This window comes from Centropristis striata, chromosome 3 (assembly GCF_030273125.1).
Source record: "Centropristis striata isolate RG_2023a ecotype Rhode Island chromosome 3, C.striata_1.0, whole genome shotgun sequence".
Classification (NCBI taxonomy): domain Eukaryota; kingdom Metazoa; phylum Chordata; class Actinopteri; order Perciformes; family Serranidae; genus Centropristis; species Centropristis striata.
The window spans coordinates 1,897,369-1,919,868 of NC_081519.1; the positions used below are offsets into that span (position 1 = coordinate 1,897,369).

A 22,500-nucleotide genomic window follows, 5' to 3' on the forward strand; every position below is an offset into this window, starting at 1 on the left:
GTCTGTTTTCAGACAAAATGAACCAAATCAACTCAGCTGATGCCGTATTTATGTTTCTGTGCGATAGTGAAGCAGCGAGGCTTGAAATCTTCGGCCGGTTTTCATTTCCTCTCTCGTGAATTATCCCGTTTTGGACGGAAGCGTCATGTGGCCTTCAGCTGTTTCTTATTCTTATTTATAAAATAATTTTATTTTTTCGATTCCTGACTCAGCAATTCCCCGCAGTGTTCGGTTTAAACCTTGACATGTAAGAAATAAAATAAAAACAACTTTGAAAGTGGAATGTCTATTTCCATTTTCTTTCCTTGCTTATGACACAAAAGGATAATATTTGGACTGGTATTCCAAATAAATGTCAAATTGAAATATTACAAAGGAAGTCGTCTTTGAAAACACTCTGATTAGAATAATTTATTTCAGTTTCAGAAGCAATAAAAAGCCGTGCAGCAGCCCAGATGTCAGATAAGAGACTCCAAAAAAAAAGACACAAAATGACAGAAAAAAAACTAAATTACTTTAAAAAAAGACAAAAAATGACAGAAAAAAACTAAATTACTTTAATTAAAGACACAAAATGACAGAAAAAAAACTAAATTACTTTAAAAAAGACACAAAATGGCCAAAAAAAGACACAAAATGACTAAAAAAAGACACAAAATTACTGAAAAAAACACTAAATTACTTAAAAAAAGACACAAAATTACTAAAAATGACACCGAATTATTACAAAAAAAACACAAAATTACCAAAAGACACAAAATTGTTAGAAAAAAGACACAAAATTGTTAGAAAAAAGACACAAAATTGTTAGAAAAAAGACACAAAATTACCAAAAAAAAGACACAAAATTACCAAAAAAAGACACAAAATGACAAAAAAAGACACAAAATGACTAAAAAAAGAAACAAAATGACTGAAAAAAAACGAATTATTACAAAAAAAAACACAAAATTACCAAAAGACACAAAATTATTTGCAACAGACACAACATTACAAAAAAGACACAAAATTGTTAGAAAAAAAGACACAAAATGACCAAAAAAAAGACACAAAATTACCAAAAAAAGACACAAAATGACTAAAAAAAGAAACAAAATGATTGAAAATTACCGAATTATTACAAAAAAACCCACAAAATTACCAAAAGACACAAAATTATTTAAAACAGACACAACATTACAAAAAAGACACAAAATTGTTAGAAAAAAAGACACAAAATTGTTAGAAAAAAGACACAAAATTACCAAAAAAAAGACACAAAATTACCAAAAAAAGACACAAAATGACTAAAAAAAGAAACAAAATGACTGAAAAAAACCACTAAATTACTTAAAAAAGACACTAAATTACTAAAAATGACACCGAATTATTACAAAAAAAACACAAAATTAGCAAAAGACACAAAATTATTTGCAACAGACACAACATTACAAAAAAGACACAAAATTGTTAGAAAAAAAGACACAAAATGACCAAAAAAAAGACACAAAATTACCAAAAAAAGACACAAAATGACTAAAAAAAGAAACAAAATGATTGAAAATTACCGAATTATTACAAAAAAACCCACAAAATTACCAAAAGACACAAAATTATTTAAAACAGACACAACATTACAAAAAAGACACAAAATTGTTAGAAAAAAAGACACAAAATTGTTAGAAAAAAGACACAAAATTACCAAAAAAAAGACACAAAATTACCAAAAAAAGACACAAAATGACTAAAAAAAGAAACAAAATGACTGAAAAAAACCACTAAATTACTTAAAAAAGACACTAAATTACTAAAAATGACACCGAATTATTACAAAAAAAACACAAAATTAGCAAAAGACACAAAATTATTCAAAAAAGACACAACATTACAAAAAAGACAAAAAATTGTTAGAAAAAAGACACAAAATTGTTAGAAAAAAGACACAAAATTACCAAAAAAAGACACAAAATTACCAAAAAAAGACACAAAATGACTAAAAAAAGACACAAAATGACTAAAAAAAGAAACAAAATGACTGAAAAAAAACACTAAATTACTTTAAAAAAGACACAAAATTACTAAAAATGACACCGAATTATTACAAAAAAACACAAAATTACCAAAAGACACAAAATTATTTAAAAAAGACACAACATTACAAAAAAGACACAAAATTGTTAGAAAAAAGACACAAAATTACCAAAAAAAAGACACAAAATAAAAAAATGAAAAAGACACAAAATTACCAAAAAAAAGACACAAAATGACAAAAAAAGACACAAAATGACTAAAAAAAGACACAAAATGACTGAAAAAAACACTAAATTACTTTAAAAAGACACTAAATTACTAAAAATGACACCGAATTATTACAAAAAAAACACAAAATTATCAAAAGACACAAAATTACCAAAAAAAAGACACAAAATTACAAAAAAGACACAAAATTGTTAGAAAAAAGACACAAAATTACAAAAAAAAAGACACAAAATTGTTAGAAAAAAGACACAAAATTACCAAAAAAAGACACAAAATTACTAAAAAAAGACAAAAGTATAATATTTGGACTGGTATTCCCAAAAATGTCAAATTGAAATATTACAAAGGAAGTCTTCTTTGAAAACACTCTGATTAGAATAATTTATTTCCGTTTCTGAAGCAATAAAAAGCGGTGCAGCGGCCCAGATGTCAGATAAGAGACGTCACACAACAAAATGACTGAAAAAAACACTTAAATACTTAAAAAAAGACACAAAATTACTAAAAATGACACACAATTATTAGAAAAAAACACTAAATTACCAAAAAAGACACAAAATTATTTAAAAAAGACACAAAATGACTAAAAAAACACTTAATTACGAAAAAGACACAAATTTACAAAAAAAAATACACAACATTACCGAAAGACACAAAATGACTGAAAAAACACTAAATTACATTAAAAAGGCCCAAAATTACTTAAAAATACACAACATTACAAAAAAAGACACATAATTGTTAGAAAAAAGACACAAAATTACAAAAAAAAAGACACAAAATTACCATAAAAAGACACAAAATTGATAGTGGAATGTCTATTTAGGTTTTCTTTCCTGCTTATGACAAAAAAGGATAATATTTGGACTGGTATTCCCAAAAATGTCAAATTGAAATATTACAAAGGAAGTCTTCTTTGAAAACACTCTGCTGATGAGAATAATTTATTTCAGTTTCTGAAGCAATAAAAAGCGGTGCAGCGGCCCAGATGTCAGATAAGAGACGTCACACAACAAAAACTACCGTCGGGATGATTTATTCTCCTGAACTCGGCCACAAAATCTGCTTCTTGTCTTTTAAAGTTTTAACTCACTAACAGATAAATAATAAATAATAAACAGACCTGAGGACATCACGCTGTCAGTTATTCTGTCTCAACAAGAAGGGTCGAGACACGCAGGACCGTGACCTCTGACCTCTCCAGCAGTGAGTTCTTGGGTCGTAAATTAGAGGATGTGGACGGTGACCTCGGCTCTGCAGAGAGGAAGTCCAGAGTCATTATAGTGTCGCTGACCTTTGACCTGCTCAGAGGAAGTCAACACCGTCCATAAAACTCTCACTGCTGCTACAAGACTTTACAACTGTGGTGATGCCGGCAGAGTTTAACTCTATGGAGTCCTGGACTATTCTGTCCATGTTTGAAAACCTTGTGTTTTTGTGTCTTTTTTGGTCATTTTATGCCTGTGGTTGTGTCTTTATTTAGTTATTTTGTGTCTTTTTCTGTCATTTTGTGTCTTTTTTGTGCCTTTTCTGGTCATTTTGTGTCATTTTTCTAGTCATTTTGTGTCTTTTTTGGTAATTTTGTGTCTGTTTTTGTGTCTTTTTTTAGTTATTTTGTGTCTTTTTTGGTCATTTTATGTCTTTTTTGTCTTTTTTTGTCATTTTGTGTCTTTTCTGGTCATTTTGTGTCTTTTTCTAGTCATTTTGCGTCTTTTTTTGTGTCTTTATTTAGTAAATTTGTGTATTTTTTAGTCATTTTGTCTTTTTTGTCATTTTGTGTCTTTATTTGTGTCTTTATACCTTTTCTGGTCATTTTGTGTCTTTTTTCTAGTCATTTTGTGTCTTTTTTGGTAATTTTGTGTCTGTTTTTGTGTCTTTTTTTAGTTATTTTGTGTCTTTTTTTGGTCATTTTATGTCTTTTTTGTCTTTTTTTGTCATTTTGTGTCTTTTTTGGTCATTTTGTGTCTTTTTTGTCTTTTTTTGTCATTTTGTTTCTTCTGTGTCTTTTTTCTGGTCATTTTGTGTCTTTTTTCTAGTCATTTTGCGTCTTTTTTTGTGTCTTTATTTAGTAAATTTGTGTATTTTTTAGTCATTTTGTCTTTTTTTGTCATTTTGTGTCTTTTTTTCTAGTCATTTTGTCTTTTTTGGTCATTTTTGTGTCTTTTTTTGTCATTTTGTGTCTTCTGTCTTTTTTGGTCATTTTGTGTTTTTTTTCCTAGTAATTTTGTGTCTTTTTTAGTAATTTTGTGTCTTTTTTGGTCATTTTTGTGTCTTTTTTTACGTCATGAAGAAGTCATGCTCCGTTGCTTTCGTGGACTCCAGAGGGTTAAAGCAGTTTTTCTCAGTTTTACCCTTTGCTTAGTTACTGCAGTTAGACTTTGTAGGGCAGTGTAGCAAGAATCTATTAAAATTTGGAGTTAGCTGTGCCCTTTAGTTGCTGTCAAACTCAAAAGTTGCTGTTGAGCAGGGGTCTCAAACTCAAATTACCTGGGGGCCGCTGGAGGCAGTATCAAAATGACCAAAAGAAGACACAAAATTACAAAAAAAAAGACACAAAATTACAAAAAAAGACACAAAATGACCCAAAAAATACACAAAATTACTAAAAATGACACGCAATTATTAGAAAGACACAAAATGACAGAAAAAAACTAAATTATTTTAAAAAACAAAATGACCAAAAAAAGACACAAAATGATCAAAAAACACACACAAAATTACTAAAAATGACACACAATAATTAGAAAAAAACACAAAATGACCAAAAAAAGACACAAAATTACCAAAAATGACACACAATTATTAGAAAAAAACACAAAATTACAAAAAAAAGACACAAAATTATTTAAAAAGACACAAAATTACCATAAAAAGACACAAAATGATCAAAAAACACACACAAAATTACTAAAAATTACACACAATTATTAGAAAAAAACACAAAATTACCAAAAAAAGACACAAAATGACAAAAAAAACTAAATTACTTTAAAAAAGATACAAAATGACAAAAAAAAAATACACAAAATGACTAAAAAAAGACACAAAATGACTGAAAAAAACTAAATTACTTTAAAAAAAGACACAAAATGACCAAAAAAAGACACAAAATTACTAAAAATGACACACAATTATTAGAAAAAAACACAAAATTACAAAAAAAAAGACACAAAATTATTTAAAAAGACACAAAATTACCATAAAAAGACACAAAATGATCAAAAAACACACACAAAATTACTAAAAATGACACACAATTATTAGAAAAAAACACAAAATTACCAAAAAAAGACACAAAATGACAAAAAAAACTAAATTACTTTAAAAAAGACACAAAATGACAAAAAAATACACAAAATGACTCAAAAAAGACACAAAATGACTGAAAAAAACTAAATGACTTTAAAAAAAAGACACAAAATGACCAAAAAAAGACACAAAATTACTAAAAATGACACACAATTATTAGAAAAAAACACAAAATTACAAAAAAAGACACAAAATTATTCAAAAAGACACAAAATTACCATAAAAAGACACAAAATGATCAAAAAACACACACAAAATTACTAAAAATGACACACAATTATTAGAAAAAAAACACAAAATTACCAAAAAAAGACACAAAATGACAAAAAAAACTAAATTACTTTAAAAAAGACACAAAATGACAAAAAAATACACAAAATGACTAAAAAAAGACACAAAATGACTGAAAAAAACTAAATTACTTTAAAAAAAGACACAAAATGACCAAAAAAGACACAAAAATACTAAAAATGACACACAATTATTAGAAAAAAACACAAAATTACAAAAAAAAAAGACACAAAATTATTTAAAAAGACACAAAATTACCATAAAAAGACACAAAATGATCAAAAAACACACACAAAATTACTAAAAATGACACACAATTATTAGAAAAAAACACAAAATTACCAAAAAAAGACACAAAATGACAAAAAAAACTAAATTACTTTACAAAAGACACAAAATGACAAAAAAAAATACACAAAATTACTCAAAAAAGACACAAAATGACTGAAAAAAACTAAATTACTTCAAAAAAAAGACACAAAATGACCAAAAAAAGACACAAAATTACTAAAAATGACACACAATTATTAGAAAAAAACACAAAATTACAAAAAAAGGACACGAAATTATGTAAAAAGACACAAAATTACCATTAAAAGACAAAAAATGACATTACATAACATTTCCACTTCTTGCGGTAACAACAACACGGCAGATAATAAACGCTCCGGTAGCAGCTGCCTTTCTTTTTGTTAACGTCGTCATAGAAACAAGTGAAACAAAGCTCCAGCTGGAGCAATAAAGGGACCTTCAACACACAACATTCATATAAAACTAAAATAAACTTTCATATCAAGGTGGGGGCCACAAAATATCGTCACGAGGGCCACAATTGTCCCGTGGGCCACAGGTTTGAGACCCCTGCTGTAGTTTTCAGCATGATGTGTTGATGCTGGCAGAGTGAGCAGCGGTTTACTAACCAATCATTTCTAGATTATGTGTTGTAATGTTTGTTTCCTGGAGTCTAATTATTACACAGCTCTACAAATTCCCCCTTTAGAGTATCTGCATTTATTGTTTTGGTTTTATAAAGTGTTAACTCCACTCTCATCGACCCGTCTCCAGTAACAGCATGAGATGTTTCCAGCAGGAACTCCCTAAAACTCTTTGTGTTTCACCCAGATGGGATGTTTCTGCAGCCCAAATGCACCTAAGAATGCAGAACAAATATCTTGTTTTGAATGAAATTAGATACGTGCACTAAGTGGCAAAGTATGCGCTAGTTTTAACACAATAATACGTGCAAAACAATGACAGATCGTGTCACGTATGAAGTCAGACAGAATGTATTCATTCCACTTTTACCGCTTCTCCAAACTCCCAGAGGGTCTGGAGCCCATCCCAGCTACACCCTGACAGGTCTCAAGACCAAAATGACCAAAAAAGACATAAAATTACAACAAAAAAAAAGACACAAAATGACCAAAAAAGACACAAAATGACCAAAGAATACACAGAATTACCAAAAAAGACACAAACTTATTTAGAAATGACACATAATGACCAAAAAAGACATGGAATTACTAAAAAAAGACACAAAATGACCAAAAAAGACACAAAATGACCAAAGAATACACAGAATTACCAAAAAAGACACAAACTTATTTAAAAATGACACATAATGACCAAAAAAGACACAGAATTACTAAAAAAAGACACAAAATGACCAAAAAAGACACAAAATGACCAAAGAATACACAGAATTACCAAAAAAGACACAAATTTATTTAAAAATGACACAAAATGACCCAAAAAGACACAAAATTACAAAAAAAAAACACAAAATGACCAAAAAAGACACAAAATTACCAAAGAATACACAGAATTACCAAAAAAGACACAAACTTATTTAAAAATGACACATAATGACCAAAAAAGACACAGAATTACTAAAACAAGACACAAAATGACCAAAAAAGACACAAAATGACTAAAGAATACACAGAATTACCAAAAAAGACACAAACGTATTTAAAAATGACACAAAATGACCAAAAAAGACACAAAATTACAAAAAAAAAGACACAAAATGACCAAAGAATACACAGAATTACCAAAAACGACACAAACTTATTTAAAAATGACACAAAATGACCAAAAAAGACACAAAATGACAGAAAATAGACACAAAATTATTTTAAAAAGACACAAAATTACAAAAAAAAAGAGACAAAATGATCATAAGCAGACACACAGAGACAGACGACCATTTACGCTCCCATTCACTCCTACGGGCAACTCAGAGTCACCAATTAACCCTCTGGAGTCCACGAAAGCGTATTAACATTATTTTACTTTTTTTGCAGAGATTTTTCTGCAAAGAGATTTTTATGTTATGTTTTTATGTATGTTTTTTTTGTAATTTTTTTGTGATTTTATGGGGTTTTTTTGTAATTTTTTTGTTTTTGGTGTGGTTTTTGTAATTTTGTGGGGGTTTTTGTGTGTGTTTTTTGTATTTTTTTGTGTGTTTCTGTGGTATTTTTGTGTTCAAAATGTTGATCCAGTAATTGAAAATTAAAAAAATAATTGTGGTTGTGCTGAAAACAATGATCAAAAATGCTCAAATAAACTGTCATTAAGTGAAAATACAGTGAAAGGGTCAAAGTTATGAGACCAAACCTCTAAACGTCCTTTTTTATGTCTATACAACATTATATATAACTTTATTGACACGTTGCCGTGGATACGCATTGTTCTGCTTCTCTCCTGATGACGGCTCGCCTTGTAACTGACCTGTCAATCAAAGGTAGCCCCGCCCCAAATCATATGATTCTTATATGAATGGCACTTTACCGTGTTGTGTGTGGAAGGTCCCTTTAATTACTTTTTTTGGGTAATTTTGTGTCTTTTTCAATAATTTTGTGGCTTTTTTTGTCATTTCGTTTCTTTTTTAAGTAATTTAGTTTTTTTGTCAAATTTTGTGTCTTTCTTTGGTCATTTTGTGTCTTTTGGGGGGTAATTTTGTGTCTTTTTTTTGGTAATTCTGTGTATTTTTTGGTAATTCTGTGTCATTTTAATGTAATTTAGTGTTTTTTCAGTCATTTTGTGTCTTTTTTTGGTCATTTTGTGTCTTTTTTGGGTCATTTTGTGTCTTTTTTTGGTAATTCTGTGTATTTATTGGTAATTCTGTGTCTTTTTAAAGTAATTTAATTTAATTTAATAAATGTAAAAAAATAATTTAGTGTTTTTTCAGTCATTTTGTGTCTTTTTTGGTCATTTTGTGTCTTTTTTTTTGTAATTTTGTGTCTTTTTTTGGTCATTTTAATACTGCCTGCAGCGGCCCCCAGGTAATCTGAGTTTGAAACCCCTGCTTTAGACCCATGTTGTGCATCAAAGGGTTAAAATAATGTTTTCCTCTTATTCTGTCCAAGATGCAAGAACACAAAAAGATTGTCCATCGTGCCAGGAAAGCATGTAAACACTGCGAGGGCGAAGCAGCTTTGTTGGAGGAGGCAAAGAAAAGAATATATCTGCCAGCTGGAAAGAGACTCAAATGAAGAATAAAACTATCAACACAGTCAATGATGTAGCTAATTTGGTGGCAAGTTGTGCTGTTGCTTATTGAAACAAATTAGTTGAAGCTGTCAGAAATCAAGTTACCACTTAGTGCAAACAGTCTCATCCTGCTGGGCTTTACATGGCACAGTTTGAATGCACTTTCATTCACTTGCTACTTACTCATGATTTTTGCAGACACATTTTTGAGATTTTTAAATACTTCCTGAGATGCGCTACCGCCTCTGAGTTACTTCTCAATTAACCCATAAGAACCCAGACCTATTTATCCTTGAAGGAAAATTATAGGGGATATACCACAGACCAAGTGGACCACATAGAACACATTTATGATGTTTAAAGACACAAAATGACTAAAAAAGACACAAAATTACAAAAAAAAGACACAAAATGACCAATAAAGACACAAAATTACAAAAAAAACCCTAAATAAATTACTTAAAAAACACAAAACGACCAAAAAAGACACAAAATTACAGAAAAAAAAACTAAATAAATTACTTAAAAAAACACAAAATGACCAAAAAAGACACAAAATTACAAAAAAAGACACAAAATGACCAAAAAAGACACAAAATTACTAAAAAAAACCCCTAAATAAATTACTTAAAAAAACACAGAATGACCAAAAAAAACACAAAATTACTAAAAAAAAAAACCTAAATAAATTACTTAAAAAAACACAAAATGACCAAAAAAGACACAAGATTTTTTTTTTAAAAAGACACAGAATTATTAAAAGACACAAAATTATTAAAAAAAGACACAAAATTATTTTAAAAAGACAAAATTCTTTTTAAAAGACATTAAAGGGACCTTCCACACACAACACGGTAAAGTGCCATTCATATAAAACTCACATTAAACTTTCATATCAAGGTGAGGGCCACAAAATATCGTCACGAGGGCTGCAATTGGCCTGCAGACCGCTAGTTTGAAACCCCTGATTTAAAGTGTTTGTTACCTGCGTGTCACCATGGGTTCGTATGGGTTAAGGATGACCCAAAAGGCCACAGCTCCATCTAGTGAAGTTAAAATAAACACGGGCTGTATAAAGTGTATTTTCAGCTGCTTGTGCTACCAGAAATCCCACTGTGGCTGAGAGGGCCAACACTCTCACTTAACTCACACTGACAGATGTCAGAGCAGCATTAATTCACACGGATACAAAAGTAATAAAACAGAAGCAGTAATAAAATAAATTAACGAGCACATCTGACACAGCAGTATAACATTCTGGCTGTGCAGCAAAATTAACACCTGCAGACAAAACATCCATTCCTGCAGGGAGAAACAGCAGCGGAAAAATAAACTGGAATAAGAAAAACACTCACAGACAAACTATGCAAATATGTAAATGTAAATATGACCTGGTATCACTCCACCTCCGCTCTAAGAAGTAATCTACTTCAGTGGTTCCCAACCTTTTTCTTGAGGGATCCACATTTTTACCATTGTAAACTTTGGCAACCCCCCCGTTGTCCATTGCTTCTATGAAGCCGAACTCAATGTGACTTTCATGGTAACCTCTCTTTTTCTTTTTGAGATATTCAGCATTTTCGTCTCCCTGACGCTTCGCCATTTTTCCATTAGCTCTGTGTTTCTGTTGTTGGGTGAGGTTACCTCTAGGTGAGGTTACCGCTAGGAGAAGTTACCGCTATGTGCTGTTATCCCTAGGTGAGGTTACCGCTAGGTGAGGTTACCGCTAGGTGAGGTTACCGATAGGAGAGTTTACCACTAGGTGAGGTTACCTCTAAGTGAGGTTACCGTTAGGTGAGGTTACCGCTAGGTGAGGTTACCTCTAGGTGAGGTTACCGCTAGGTGAGGTTACCGATAGGAGAGTTTACCACTAGGTGAGGTTACCTCTAAGTGAGGTTACCGTTAGGTGAGGTTACCCTAGCTGAGGTTACCCTAGCTGAGGTTACCGCAAGGTGAGGTTACCGTTAGGTGAGGTTACCCCTAGGTGAGGTTACCGCTAGGTGAGGTTACCGCTGGGTGAGGTTACCCCTATGTGAGGTTACCGCTAGGTGAGGTTACCACTAGGTGAGGTTACCCCTAGGTGAGGTCACCAACAAGTGAGGTTACCACTAGGTGAGGTTACCGCTAGGTTAGGTTACCCCATGGTGAGGTTCCCCCTAAGTGAGGTTACCGCTATGTGAGGTTACCGCTAGGCGGGGTTACCAATAGGTGAGGTTACCTCTAGGTGATGTTACCACAAGGTGAGGTTATTTCAAGGTGATGTTACCGCAAGGTGAGGTTACTTTTAGGTGAGGTTACCGCTAGGTGAGGTTACCCTAGGTGAGGTTACCAATAGGTGAGGTTACCGCAAGGTGAGGTTACCGCAAGGTGAGGTTACCGCAAAGTGAGGATACCGCAAGGTGAGGTTACCACTAGGTGAGGTTACCTCTAGGTGAGGTTATCGCTAGGTGAGGTTACCACTAGGTGAGGTTACCACTAGGTGAGGTTACCGCTAGGTGAGGTTACCTCTAGGTGAGTTTACCTCTAGGTGAGGTTACCGTTAGGTGAGGTTACCGCTAGGTGAGGTTACCTCTAGGTGAGGTTACCGTTAGGTGAGTTTACCTCTAGGTGAGGTTACCGTTAGGTGAGGTTACCTCTAGCTGAGGTTACCGCAAGGTGAGGTTACCGTTAGGTGAGGTTACCGCTAGGTGAGGTTACCGATAGGAGAGTTTACCACTAGGTGAGGTTACCTCTAAGTGAGGTTACCGTTAGGTGAGGTTACCCTAGCTGAGGTTACCCTAGCTGAGGTTACCGCAAGGTGAGGTTACCGTTAGGTGAGGTTACCCCTAGGTGAGGTTACCGCTAGGTGAGGTTACCGCTGGGTGAGGTTACCCCTATGTGAGGTTACCGCTAGGTGAGGTTACCGCTGGGTGAGGTTACCCCTATGTGAGGTTACCGCTAGGTGAGGTTACCACTAGGTGAGGTTACCCCTAGGTGAGGTCACCAACAAGTGAGGTTACCACTAGGTGAGGTTACCGCTAGGTTAGGTTACCCCATGGTGAGGTTCCCCCTAAGTGAGGTTACCGCTATGTGAGGTTACCGCTAGGCGGGGTTACCAATAGGTGAGGTTACCTCTAGGTGATGTTACCACAAGGTGAGGTTATTTCTAGGTGATGTTACCGCAAGGTGAGGTTACCTCTAGGTGAGGTTACCGTTAGGTGAGTTTACCTCTAGGTGAGGTTACCGTTAGGTGAGGTTACCTCTAGGTGAGGTCACCGCTAGGTGAGGTTACCCTAGATGAGGTTACCCTAGGTGAGGTTACCCTAGCTGAGGTTACCGCAAGGTGAGGTTACCGTTAGGTGAGGTTACCGCTAGGTGAGGTTACCGATAGGAGAGTTTACCACTAGGTGAGGTTACCTCTAAGTGAGGTTACCGTTAGGTGAGGTTACCCTAGCTGAGGTTACCCTAGCTGAGGTTACCGCAAGGTGAGGTTACCGTTAGGTGAGGTTACCCCTAGGTGAGGTTACCGCTAGGTGAGGTTACCGCTGGGTGAGGTTACCCCTATGTGAGGTTACCGCTAGGTGAGGTTACCACTAGGTGAGGTTACCCCTAGGTGAGGTCACCAACAAGTGAGGTTACCACTAGGTGAGGTTACCGCTAGGTTAGGTTACCCCATGGTGAGGTTCCCCCTAAGTGAGGTTACCGCTATGTGAGGTTACCAATAGGTGAGGTTACCTCTAGGTGATGTTACCACAAGGTGAGGTTATTTCTAGGTGATGTTACCGCAAGGTGAGGTTACTTTTAGGTGAGGTTACCGCTAGGTGAGGTTACCCTAGGTGAGGTTACCAATAGGTGAGGTTACCGCAAGGTGAGGTTACCGCAAGGTGAGGTTACCGCAAAGTGAGGATACCGCAAGGTGAGGTTACCGCTAGGTGAGGTTACCTCTAGGTGAGGTTATCGCTAGGTGAGGTTACCACTAGGTGAGGTTACCACTAGGTGAGGTTACCGCTAGGTGAGGTTACCTCTAGGTGAGTTTACCTCTAGGTGAGGTTACCGTTAGGTGAGGTTACCGCTAGGTGAGGTTACCTCTAGGTGAGGTTACCGTTAGGTGAGTTTACCTCTAGGTGAGGTTACCGTTAGGTGAGGTTACCGCTAGGTGAGGTTACCTCTAGGTGAGGTTACCGTTAGGTGAGGTTACCTCTAGGTGAGTTTACCTCTAGGTGAGGTTACCGTTAGGTGAGGTTACCTCTAGGTGAGTTTACCTCTAGGTGAGGTTACCGCTAGGTGAGGTTACCTCTAGGTGAGTTTACCTCTAGGTGAGGTTACCGCTAGGTGAGGTTACCTCTAGGTGAGTTTACCTCTAGGTGAGGTTACCGTTAGGTGAGGTTACCTCTAGGTGAGGTCACCGCTAGGTGAGTTTACCTCTAGGTGAGGTTACCATTAGGTGAGGTTACCGCTAGGTGAGGTTACCGTTAGGTGAGGTTACTGCTAGGTGAGGTTACCTCTAGGTGAGTTTACCTCTAGGTGAGGTTACCGCTAGGTGAGGTTACCTCTAGGTGAGTTTACCTCTAGGTGAGGTTACCTCTAGGTGAGGTTACCTCTAGGTGAGGTTACCGCTAGGTGAGTTTACCTCTAGGTGAGGTTACCGTTAGGTGAGGTTACCGCTAGGTGAGGTTACCGTTAGGTGAGGTTACCGCTAGGTGAGGTTACCGCTAGGTGAGTTTACCTCTAGGTGAGGTTACCGTTAGGTGAGGTTACCGCTAGGTGAGGTTACCGTTAGGTGAGGTTACCGTTAGGTGAGGTTACCGTTAGGTGAGGTTACCTCTAGGTGAGGTTACCGTTAGGTGAGGTTACCTCTAGGTGAGGTTACCGCTAGGTGAGTTTACCTCTAGGTGAGGTTACCGTTAGGTGAGGTTACCGCTAGGTGAGGTTACCGTTAGGTGAGTTTACCTCTAGGTGAGGTTACCGTTAGGTGAGGTTACCGCTAGGTGAGGTTACCTCTAGGTGAGTTTACCTCTTTTTTTTTTTTATCTTGGTAAACTTCTCCCTTGGTCTTAAATCAGTGTTCTGTACTTCTTAAAGTGATGGAAAGTCCACTGCCAGTGAAAAAGTGGCTGCTGGCAGGTTGATGTGGAGTTTTATCAGCACCCACAGCTTTCTGCTTACTGTCTGACAGGGAAAGCAACATGGGTCATGGAGCAATTCGGTCGATTATAGCTGAATTAAAACTTTTTCCACTTTATATGGCTGCATATAAACTTGAATTTAATGAAAAGCAGCAAGCTGGACGGGTTCCTTTCTGCCTTTCTGAGCGGAGATGGATGATGATCAGTTGAACAGAGTTTTACAAAATGCTGCCGCAGTAATAAGAAATACATCAAATGGTCGACAAGAGCCAGACACAATAAATAATAGTAATCTTTGTTGAAATGAATGTCCGTTTAGGCAGCATCTAATGCCGTATGAGGTGGATAATGGTGAGATCGCTCACATCTGCAGAATAAGTGAGGGCTGACAGAGTCAGTGTGGTTATCCCCAACGATTTCTGTGCAGGACATTAAGTTCTGCATGGGACATTAGTTTGGTACATCATGTATCCCAAACACTTGTAAATAGTCGTTTTAAGGTCGATTACTGGCATGCACAGAGTTTTATCTGTTTTGTTTTGGCAGCAGCACAGTTGGCTTCAAACAAATAATTGCTGTGTAGGAACATACTGAAGTCTCCTTGTACTATTGATTTGTTTGCAGACTGGGTTTTACTGTCTTCTCATATCTTCTTTCATCCTTTAAATACAGAACATTTGGTTCTTTTATTCTTAACCTTTTATTGGGCACTCATTAAATTAATAAAATTCTTGCAAATTCCAAATTTCAACCCTAGAGAATATTGGAGGATATTACATACAGCCAGAGTGTGTTAAAAAAAAACATCTGGGTGAGGGTGGTAATATTTTGAGAAAAAAGTGTACGAGGTTAAAGTGGCAAATCTGAAGTTAAGTGGTGAATCTGCGAGAAAAAAGTTTTTTTTCCCCACTTTTTTCTTTTAAATCTGCGACTTTTTTTGCACAGATTTGCCACTTTAAATCTCTTAAATCTGCAACTTTTGTTCCTGTAGATTTGCCACTTTAATCTAGTAAATTTGCAACTTTTTTCCTCGAAATATTCTCAAATGTCATGGTGTCACTGTCTGTGACGTAGCCTGATCTTTGCTGATTAGCTGGATGAAATCCATGTGGTTCTACGACTAAACAGAGAGACATGGGGACCCTGTTTAGATATCTACTGAAGTTACCAAATATAGTTCTTCGCCCTATTAAGGGTTAATGGCGTTGCTGGGGAATTTTGGAGAAGTCACTTTTTGTCACAGTCACACAGTCTTGCTAAGGGACTTAATGAGTTAAGGTGAAGCATAAAGCTGTATATGAGAGATCCTAGAACATTTAAATCAGGGGTCTCAAACTCAAATTACCTGGGGGACGCTGGAGGCAGTATCAAAATAACAAAAAAGACACAAAATTACAAAAAAAAAAGACACAAAATTACTAAAAAGAAAACAAAATTACTTATAAAGACACAAAATGACCAATAAAGACACAAAATGACCAAAGAATACACAGAATTACCAAAAAAGACACAAACTTATTTAAAAATGACACAAAAAAGACACAAAATGACAGAAAATAGACACAAAATTACTTTAAAAAGACACAAAATTATTTAAAAGACACAAAATTATTTTTAAAAGACATTAAAGGGACCTTCCACACACAACACGGTAAAGTGCCATTCATATGAAACTCATATTAAACTTTCATATCAAGGTGATATTAAAATGACTTATAAAAGACACAAAATTACCAAAAAAGACACAAAATTACCAAAAAAAGACAAAATAAAATTAAAAAAGACACAAAATGACAAAAAAAAAATTACTTATAAAAGACACAAAATTACCAAAAAAGACACAGAATGACCAAAAAAAGACACAAAATTACTTAAAAAAAGACACAAAACGACCAAAAAAAGACACAAAATTATCAAAACTATACACAAAATTACTAAACAAAAAGATACAAAATGACAGAAAAAAACAAAATTACTTAAAAAAGACACAAAATTACCAAAAACTAGCTAATATAAAAGCTATATAAATAAACTTTACTTACTTTACTTAGTGGTGTTTTCAAAGGAAGAAAAGAAGAAAACAGGCTGCTGATGAATGGTTTGTATGATTTTCTGAGGAAAACAATAGACTGAAATGTATCCTGCTGGACGGGAGGATTAAAGCCCCAGTCTTCAAACAGGCTTCATGTCTTGTAGTTGGAAGTTAAATAGTGGGGCAGATGAGCTGAACAATCGTTCACTTTGTGATAAAAGCATGAAATTTGGTAGATGTGTTGGTGAATATGTTTCAAACAAATCTGGATATTGGGCCACCTCAAAAGCGCCCCCTAGTGGCCGTGGCAGGCATTTGTTATACAAATAAATCAATGATGAATAAAAACTGCCCTTTTAATAATACCAACTGGTGATGAATTGCATATTGTTGGAAAGCCTGATTAGTCACCTTTACAACGAGGTACAGCTTGTAAGGATCGTGCATTCATGGAATGAGCAACGGGGCTAAACGTGTGGGGAGCACCCCCCAAAAATGTGCATCCCCTGTGGGGCGGAACCAATATATCTTCCAGATTTGTTTGAAACATATTCACCAACACATCTACCAAATTTCATGCTTTTATCACAAAGTGAACGATTGTTGTAAAATATTGAGCTAATCCGCCCCACTAAAATATGATTTATAGTTGAAAACATTGCTTCTCTCATGTCAACAGTGTAGCTGTTGCCCCGTGTCAGCAATGTGTTGAAAACAGTGCTCATCACATTTTAAAAAACATCATACAACTCATTCTGCAGGAGCATTCCTTCATGATAATACTCATATAGTTGGAATACAATATTTTTGGCCTCTTTCCATGAAGTGATCTTCTCAGAAGTTTGTAATCAATCTCCTCCAAACATTTCACACTGAAATTGAAACCAAAATTGACAGAGGATTGTGTCTGAAAGCAAAATTATTCCATTTTTTTTGACCGTGTAATTTGAACTTGACGGGTTGATACTAGATATCCGTTTGAGCATCGTATGCAGCGGGCAATGTGTTGCCTCTCGTTGACATATTGAGATTCTGTGATTTATCTCCTTTGAAGGAGTTCTTTTAATCAGCGTGTAAACTGATCCTGACTCTGTACTCTGAATGGGTCAGTTTCTGTCAGCAGCACAGCACATGTGTATCAGTTGCTCTGAGCCCATTTTATACAGATGTGTGTTCAATTACTTGCATTATATGCGTGTGCGTTCCTCGAAGAAATCATTCAGACACGTAACAACTACCAGCGTTACTAGGGCAAGTGGTTCATTCTTCTTCTGAGCCCTAAGAAGGACTGATAATTCATTTTAAACTTGTTTATTTCCACATCAAACTTAACCCATAAGAACCAATGGTGTAACAAACACTTTAAATCAGGGGCCTCAAACTGAAAATACCTGGGGGCCGCTGGAGGCAGTATCAAAATGACCAAAAAGACACAAAATTACTAAAAAAAAAGACACAAAATTACAAAAAAAAGATACAAAAATGACCAAAAAAATACATATGTTTATCAAAAAAGACACAAGATGATTTAAAAGACACAAAATGACCAAAAAAGTCACAAAATGACCAAAAAAGTCACAAAATGACAAAAAAAAGACACAAACTGACTGAAAAAACACAAAATTACTTAAAAAATACACAGATTTACCAAAAAAGACACAAAATGACCAAAAAAGACACAAAATGACCAAATAAAACCTAAATTACTTTTTAAAAAAGACACAAAATGACAAAAAAGACAAACATGACAGAAAAAATACACAGATTTACCAAAAAAGGTACAAAATGATTTTAAAAAAGGGGAAAATTAAATTAATATATGCTCTGCCATTCAATTTAAAGTACATTTGACCAAATATAAACAAAAAACAATATCCTATCCTACCCTGTCACAATTTTGATACAAGTTGTGGAGATGCAAAGAAAAGGCAAATTTGTGTTTCTGTAAGCAGAAAAGGTGTCTAGTTTATTTATTTTAAAATAAGAAATATAATAAACATAAATTCCATAAACGCCCAATGTATCATATATGTCACATCACAGATCTTTGACATTTAGGGGTAGTATCTTTTTTTTTAAAAACTCATCGTCAAATCATAAATGTGTTCTATGTGGTCCACTTGGTCTGTGGTATATCCCCCATAATTTAAGGATAAATAGGTCTGGCTTCTTATGCACTGCAAAAAAAGAAAAGTTGGGTGAACTCAAAATTTCAAGGCAACAAACTTCGATAAAATTTTAAGTTGGACAATTAAACTAAATATTTTAAGTTTTGTTTATGAGTCTGCTCAACTCTCAACTTCTGCAATGTGCTGAAGTGGCACGATTGTAACGCCGCTATGAAATGTCAGCTAATGTTGCGACCACAATTTTGAGTTAGCATTGATACGCTAATGGCTACTCTTGTAGCTGTAACAAGCAGCGCCACTAGCATCAGTTAGCCGCCAGCATCAGTTAGCCATTAGCATCAGTTAGCCACTAGCGTCAGTTAGCCGCTAGCATCAGTTAGCCACTAGCATCAGTTAGCCGCTAGCGTCAGGTAGCCGCTAGCATCAGTTAGCCACCAGCATCAGTTAGCCGCCAGCATCAGTTAGCCACTAGCATCAGTTAGCCACTAGCATCAGTTAGCCGCTAGCATCAGTTAGCCACTAGCATCAGTTAGCCGCTAGCGTCAGTTAGCCACCAGCATCAGTTAGCCGCTAGCATCAGTTAGCCGCTAGCATCAGTTAGCCGGTAGCTTTCGCTAATGAATTTCACCGCTTTCCCGCATTTCACAGCAAAGAAATAAGAGTTATCAGAACTATTGTCCCTTGTTGTGAACCCCAACTTAAAGATATAAGTAACAACAACTCACCAACTTGTTTTTGAGCAGACAACTGGCTTCCTTTGTTGTGCTAACTTACATTATTGCCCTAAATGTCAATAATTTATATTTCCAAGTTTTACCAACTTAAATCACTGTTTTAGGCAAAAAAATACAAGTTGTTTTTTTTGCAGTGTGTGTTCAGCGAGCATCTCCTCAGCCACTTCAAACACTGATGATTAATCTGCAGCGTAGATGCTAACTGAGAGTCAGGAGATCTGAACAGCCGTTGGAAAGAGACTGAGAGCTGCTGCAGCCACCCGCTGCTCTGCTGCAGGATGAAAGTGCTGCTGATGACTTCATTTTGAAGAGCTGCAGCACGGTTAAGAAATGCCCCAGCAGATGTCTGCAGCCTCGCTGTGGGGTCGCTCAGAGACGATGTGCTAATGCCACAGTGTTTCCCATAAACCTTTCTGCTTTATTGGTTGTAGCAGACGTCAAAACTTTGCTTTTTGGAGTTGAAGTTAAGTAAAAATGCAATTAGAGCACAATTAAAGGTTTTTATTATCACCCTGGAGTAGCTTAATAAAATCACACGTGTTCTTCATGTCATCACAGGGGTTAGATAGATAGATAGATAGATAGATAGATAGATAGATAGATAGATAGATGGATAGATGGATAGATAGATAGATAGATAGATAGATAGATAGATAGATAGATAGATGGATAGATGGATAGATAGATAGATAGATAGATAGATAGATAGATTGGCGCATAGATGATGAATAATGAATGGTTACAGGAAGTGAGTAAATGGATTTATATATGATAGAAGGATGATTAAATGGAAGGATAGATACATTAATGGATGGATGGATGGATGGATATTGAATGGATGGATGGATGGATGGATGGATGACTGGGTACTGGATGGATGGATGGATGGATGGATGGATGGATGGATGGATGACTGGGTACTGGATGGATGGATGGATGGATGGATGGATGGATGGATGACTGGGTACTGGATGGATGGATGGATGGATGGATGGATGGATGGATGACTGGGTACTGGATGGATGGATGGATGGATGGATGGATGGATGGATGACTGGGTACTGGATGGATGGATGGATGGATGGATGGATGGATGGATGACTGGGTACTGGATGGATGGATGGATGGATGGATGGATGGTTAGATAGATAGATAGATAGATAGATAGATAGATAGATAGATAGATAGATAGATAGATAGATAGATAGATAGATAGATAGATAGATAGCAAAGTGAGAGCAAATGTTCATTTAAAGTCAATGCCGAGTATGACATGTCACAAATAGTTTTATTGTAACCGTTTATTTAAGCGAACATAAATACTGTAAAACAACAGGAATATCTTTTTTTTTTAAAGTGAAAGCTCCATAAAGTGCACATTAAAAAATATAATAGGCCAATCTTTTTCTGAAATAAATATATGTATATGAGAAAAGAATGATGAACATTGCAAAATAACTAAACATGACAAACCCTAGTAAGGGCAGCATTTATATATAAAGAAAGAAAAAAATTGTAGTATATCGATATATGCGATATGGTCTAATTCCATTTGACATTTAAAACATATTGATATATTGTCATATTGATATATCGCCCAGTGTGTTTTTTGTGTCATTTTGTGTCTTTTTTAATAATTTTGTGTCTTTTTTGGTAAATCTGTGTTTTTTTTTATTCTTTCATTTTGTGTCTTTTTTTGGTCATTTTGTTTATTTTTTATGTAATTTAGTATTTTTTCTGTCATTTTGTGTCTTTTTAAAATAATTCTGTGTATTTTTTGGTCATTTTGTGTCTTTTTTTGTCATTGTGTGTCTTTTTTTAAGTAATTTAGTATTTTTTCAGTCATTTTGTGTCTTTTTTTGTAATTTTGTGTCTTTTTTTGTAATTTTCTGTCATTTTGTGTTTGTTTTTTTAGCAATTTTGTTTCTTTTTTTGGTCTTTTTTTTCGTTTGAGACCCCTGGTTTAAACTGTCTTTTATAACGCCTTACCATGAGTGTTTTGCCCTAAACCTTTTGAGCAGACAACTGGCTTCCTTTGTTGTGCTAACTTACATTATTGCCCTAAATGTCAATAATTTATATTTCCAAGTTTTACCAACTTAAATCACTGTTTTAGGCCAAAAAATACTAGTTGTTTTTTTTGCAGTGTGTGTTCAGCGAGCATCTCCTCAGCCACTTCAAACACTGATGATTAATCTGCAGCGGTAGATGCTAACTGACAGTCAGGAGATCTGAACAGCCGTTGGAAAGAGACTGAGAGCTGCTGCAGCCACCCGCTGCTCTGCTGCAGGATGAAAGTGCTGCTGATGACTTCATTTTGAAGAGCTGCAGCACGGTTAAGAAATGCCTCAGCAGATGTCTGCAGCCTCGCTGTGGGGTCGATCAGAGACGATGTGCTAATGCCACAGTGTTCCCCATAAACCTTTCTGCTTTATTGGTTGTAGCAGACGTCAAAACTTTGCTTTTTGGAGTTGAAGTTAAGTAAAAATGCAATTAGAGCACAATTAAAGGTTTTTATTATCACCCTGGAGTAGCTTAATAAAATCACACGTGTTCTTCATGTCATCACAGGGGTTAGATAGATAGATAGATAGATAGATAGATAGATAGATAGATAGATAGATAGATAATAATTCATTTTAAACGTGTTTATTTCCACATCAAACTTAACCCATAAGAACCAATGGTGTAACAAACACTTTAAATCAGGGGCCTCAAACTGAAAATACCTGGGGGCCGCTGGAGGCAGTATCAAAATGACCAAAAAGACACAAAATTACTAAAAAAAAGACACAAAATTACAAAAAAAAGATACAAAAATGACCAAAAAAATACATGTTTATCAAAAAAGACACAAGGTGATTTAAAAGACACAAAATGACCAAAAAAGTCACAAAATGACCAAAAAAGTCACAAAATGACAAAAAAAGACACAAACTGACTGAAAAAACACTAAATTACTTAAAAAATACACAGATTTACCAAAAAAGACACAAAATGACCAAAAAAGACACAAAATGACCAAATAAAACCTAAATTACTTTTTAAAAAAGACACAAAATGACAAAAAAGACAAACATGACAGAAAAAATACACAGATTTACCAAAAAAGGTACAAAATGATTTTAAAAAAGGGGAAAATTTAATTAATATATGCTCTGCCATTC

The 22,500-nt window shown here is 35.0% G+C and overlaps 1 protein-coding gene across 2 annotated transcripts in view; it reads right to left on the reverse strand.

Moving 5' to 3' along the window:
• asip1 (agouti signaling protein 1) overlaps window positions 1–22,500 on the reverse strand; it is a 99,149-nt gene that overhangs the window by 65,827 nt on the left and 10,822 nt on the right. Inside the window, exon 1 of one of the 2 annotated variants that reach the window (XM_059329984.1) lies at window positions 19,325–19,423. The exons of the other annotated variant lie outside the window; for it this stretch is intronic. The gene's annotated coding sequence lies outside the window, so the exon portion shown is untranslated. Of the gene's footprint in view, window positions 1–19,324; window positions 19,424–22,500 lie in introns of those variants that run through there. 2 annotated transcript variants of the gene reach the window in all.